The following is a 5,180-nucleotide window of genomic DNA, read 5'->3' as shown; positions in this document are numbered from 1 at the left end:
TTAAATTTCCATCAATATACATTAATTAAACAAAAACAATCATAACACCCTAGATGATAATATCCATAATACATCAGCGACTCAAATCACCCAACCTGACATAAAGTTGGTTTGATGGTATTCTTATATATATTTAGCTTCCTACTGAATTGAGGGCAAAGAATTCCTGTTTTTGGTTCCCCCTCCAAAAATTTGTCAGTCTGAAAAAACATAGCTGTAGCATCTATTGTTCAGTTTCTGTGTTTATCAGTCTCTTTGTGAATGTTCATTAAGGGCTAGCCCATTTGAAAGGTAATTTGCATGCAAAATGTTGGAGAAATCACTAACTGAGATAGACTTCTGAATCTTCTGGGCTATTTTTCTTTTTTTGAAGAGAGTCTTGTCTCTGCTAGATAAGAGGATTTCACTGTCATATCTAATCTTTATACTTTTTCCTGGTAACCATATTTTTTCATTTCCCTGTAGATATATAAACATAAACCACATGCAACTCCCCATCTTAAAAACTATTGCTAGTTTCCATTGTAATGACAACACATACACATCCTCATAGCACATAGGTTGTCTTAGTTTCCTCAGGTTTTGATAACTTTCGAGTCTCTCAGCTGCAGTTGTTTCCTTTTTATTAAGAAAACTGAGTGCTAACAAAGCATTATTTTTAGTATGATCCCAGAGGTGTTTTATTCTCTCTTTTTGGCTAGTAAGCATTTCCTTTAAAGTATGATTAGCTCTTTCTATAACTGCATGGCTTGTGAGATTGTGTGTTACACCAGTAACATGCTTTATTTTATAATATGTAAAGAATTGCTTCAGGTTCTTGGGTACATATGTGGAAGCATTATCAACTTTAATTCAGTTGCCATAATTTCCAATAAATATGTCATTACACAATCAACTTTTTCAGAGCTCACACACAGGAGGTATACACTGAAAGCCTGAGTATGTGTAAATGGTTTGATGAATATACCTTTGTTTTCCAAATTCTGCAAGACCAAAGGCCGTTGTAAATGTAGTTATGTAGGATTCTGTCACTGTCAGTTGAACTGTATTTACACTCTCTCTAAGGAACACGTGTTCTCCCATAAGTGTTTGTGTAGAAAAACACCATGTGAATCCGTCATAGCAAAACTTAGTGTGAGTCTGTATCAGCTAACATACCACAGTTATAGAACCACAAGTATAAGCAGAATTGATCAACTCTATTCAAAATTGTGCAGACTATATATGAGTATCCTTTGTGGGCAAGACTCAACAATGTCATCTCCTATACACAGGCCTCCAGCAGTTCACATAGAACCTGCCATGGTCTTCCCTTTTTAGTATTCCCAAACACAAGCCCAACTCTGCTGTGTGCACAGCTTCAGATAGTGGTTCTCTAGACTCATTTGCTGGATTACCATTTATGGCACCGATTGCCTGGCTTTGAAACTCTCAGAATGTTTGTCTGGATTCTATTAACCTTGTAATCTTACACCATTTTTTCATCAGAGATCATATAATGTGTAACATGTTACTCCATTCTTCTACCAGATGTAAAAGAACCTCACCATGATGATGTGTGGTTTTTATTATCTTTACACAATCTAGAAGGATCTGAGAACATTCTTCCATGAAGTGTTCTGTAAAAAGCATTTTGAGAGATAACTGGAATAATGATTCTTATGGTAATGTGGAACACACTATGATTACCAAGATTTTGGAAGTGGTTCTGTGTTATAGAAGAAAGGAAGATAAGGTATGTATTGAGTGCAAAAATTATGTATTATTCCTATAGGTTCCCTACTTTATTCCTGACCTGGGTTCTCACAGTAATGGACAGTGAAGTTACTGGCCTGATTATTTTGGTAAGGTTGCCCAGAATGAAACCCCAATATTCATCAGTATATTGGGAGACAGAGCTCAGCCATTGTCCCTTGTTGGTGAGCTCTCCAGAAGTTCCCCTGTCTGTGACATATTCGTTGTATCAGGATAGTTATGATCACACAGATCCTGCATTTTCTCTTTTTAATTTTAGGAGAATCAAAATACTCACTCCACCCTCACAGTGTAAGATCTAATGCTGGATACAGATTTCTATAAACATTTTTGCTCAGGTAATTTGACTGAATCTCTCTACAGCATGAACACAATATCAGGCATTGATTATATTGCATAGCCTTAACATCTAACTTCTTTAATTGGTTCCCTTGACACTGCTGCAATTGCTCTACATTCCTAGTCCTGTTTATGATGAACAAGATGCTTACTATGTATTTGTGATGAGATCTACAGATCTTGGATTTCTAGTACCTTCCTGACAATTCCATTCTTGGCTTCCCTCATGCATTATTGGAACCAAATTCCTGGTGAGTGTAGTATGTAGTGAGTTCACAATTGTAGTCTCCATTGGTGGAGGCCTATTTAACCATCTACAGATTACACATGGGTATCCTTTGTTGGCAACTCTGAACTGTGCACTCCAGTGCCATCTCCTACTTGCATAGGCCTCCCCCTGGTCATCAAACAGCTACCCTGGAATTCCCTGTTTAGAATTCCCAAATAAAACATCAATTATGCTGTGTCTACCTTCCCAGACAGTGCTTCTCCAAACCTACCTGCTGGATATCCATTACTGACACACATTGCCTAGATTTGAGACTGTCAGAATATTTGTCTGGATTCTATTGACCCTAGAATCTTGCATCAGTCTTTTTCCATCAATTAAGTACCATGTGGTCCATGTTGCCACATTCTTCTTCCAGGTATGATAGAGTCTCACAATGATGGCCTGTGTTGTGGTAACTCAACACAATGTAGAATCATTCGTGAAGAAGGATCTCAATTTGAACCCTTCCTCCATTAAATGATTTGAAGAAAATTCCATTAAGAGCTCCCCTGAGTAATGATTCTTAATGTAGTTTGGGGCCTTCTTTTATCATTGCTTCCTTTGGGAAGTGGTTCTGGGTTGTACCTGAGGGCAAACTGATATAACAATTTAGTGAAAAGCATTATACAGTATTCTTTATTGTTATCTGTTTTTATTCTTGACTGTAGATTTCTTCCTTGGCTTATGAAATTTGCTCTGTCAATGATGGAGTGTGAAGTTCCTGCCATGCTTAATATGGTAAGTTTTCCAAATTAAGCCCTACTGTATTCCCAATATATAGATATATTCAACTCAATTCTTTTCTTTTGTTACTAATCTCTTGTGAATCTCTGTTTCCAGTGTTATTGTCACTGCTAGGTTATTTCTGGTCACAATTTTGTACTGCCTCTTGAATTCCTGGAGAACCAATATATCCTTTTTACTCCAACATATTAAGCCTAATTGTGTATGCATTTCTCTAAACATATCTGCCTGAGTAGCTCCCCACAATCTCAGGCCTACATCTTACTATGCAGCTTTTGCGTCTAAATTCTTCATTTGCTTCTCCAGCTCCCACTTTCTTTCCCATCTCTAGTCCTATTTGATGAACAGTACAAATGTCAGGTTTGTATGATGAAATTTACAGGCCTTTGACTTGAAGAGCCTTTGATCCTTTTGTACATGGATATAGGCATCTAGCATTATACCCAATTTCCTGATGAGTCCCCTCACTAGTACATCCACAAACATAGTCTTAATGGAAGAAGCTCTAGTTAATTATGTGCAGATTACACACGAGTATCCATTTGGGCAGGTCTGACACTGATTCACCAGTGCCATCTCTATAGCTAGCCCTCTCTCAGATTCTAGAGCACCTAATCTGTATTTCTCTGTGTATTGTTGACTAATAATAGCCAAATTCTGCTCTGTGGATTTTTTCTGACCATGCATGTGCTTCCTCCTTTTGCTACCACAATCTTTGTTGAAATTTTAGTCCCTTTGTGTCCAGTCTTTAATTCCAGTCACAAAGGTGCTACAATTGATTTCCTTGGGGATTTTCCCCATGACCAAGCCTGACTATAACGATTTTATAATATAAAGTATTTTTATAATATAAATCTAGGATTTTATAATATAAATTATTTTTATAATATAAATCTAGCTCTGTGTTTGCAGGTCAAGTATACTGGCCTTACCTGTTGAGCTCTCCTTATTCAGGACCATCATTGCATAATTGTCTATTGTCAAGTAGCTCCTAACCCAACTTCTCAAGGCAGGTTCTGCAAGAACCAAAACCATATTTCACTGCTATTTTTCAATCCAGTACCTTGTGAAGTCCAGAAAAACTTTACCACTGCTCCAATGTCCAGCTTCAGATGGTCAAAGCCTACAACAGTTTTACATTGTGAAGTCCAAAGAAACTTTACCACTGTTGTCATTGCCCACAATCTATCAAATCTATGAAGTATTCATCTTTGTATTTTCTGTTCCATACTGACTGAATCAAAGCTGTCTGTGCCATGTCTCTATTCCCACATGCACTTCTAAATGAACACCTTTCTTGTCAATTTGCCCCATCAGCTTCCAGGAATGTGGGAGAACTTTCTCCATCCTTACAGACCTATCTCAATCAAGCAGTTGCTGAACTCACCCTGTCTACTATCAGGTGCCAGACGATATCCAGGCTTTGCCTACTTATCCACCTGTAAGGTCCCCCTAGTGTTTCATAACTACACTCCCAGACTCTGGTCACTAAGCTTCTGCAACGATTTTCAAGATTTTGTTACAAATCAAAACCTCCTTACACCATCTCATCTTGTCCAGATTCTAGCTGTTGTTGTGTGGCTCAACTTTTGATTAGAATAAAGGGTGTTCTAAGTCCTGTATTACCAGCATCCCATCCCTACGCATCCAGCATATCTATGTCCATGAAAATTGCAGACTTCCTGATGACTTTCCCTGAGTCAAGATCAATCTGTGCCATCTCAAGAAGTGCTGCCTAGCTAGAGGAACAGAGAGCATTTTCAGGTGTGGATGATGAACTACCAAGAATACTGCAATTACACATAAAGGCATACATGGGACTTTCATATATTTTAGCTTGCACACCTTGGTAGCCAGTCTCAGGAGTGAATCATTGTCCACATAACAGACTAGAGCTTGGGACTTTTCTTTAAGAATGTAATTTAATGCTTGAGCAGGTAAGAGACAATGGGAAAAGGCAAAAGGTGTCAGCAATTCTAGAGCTGCTAAAGAACCTTCGAACCACATCAAACCTTACAAAGAAAAACCTTTAATTGGGACTAGCATTAAGTTAAGTCATTTAGTCTATTTC

This window comes from Rattus rattus, chromosome X (assembly GCF_011064425.1).
Source record: "Rattus rattus isolate New Zealand chromosome X, Rrattus_CSIRO_v1, whole genome shotgun sequence".
NCBI classification, from domain to species: domain Eukaryota; kingdom Metazoa; phylum Chordata; class Mammalia; order Rodentia; family Muridae; genus Rattus; species Rattus rattus.
Note: the sequence above shows the minus strand (reverse complement) of the source record.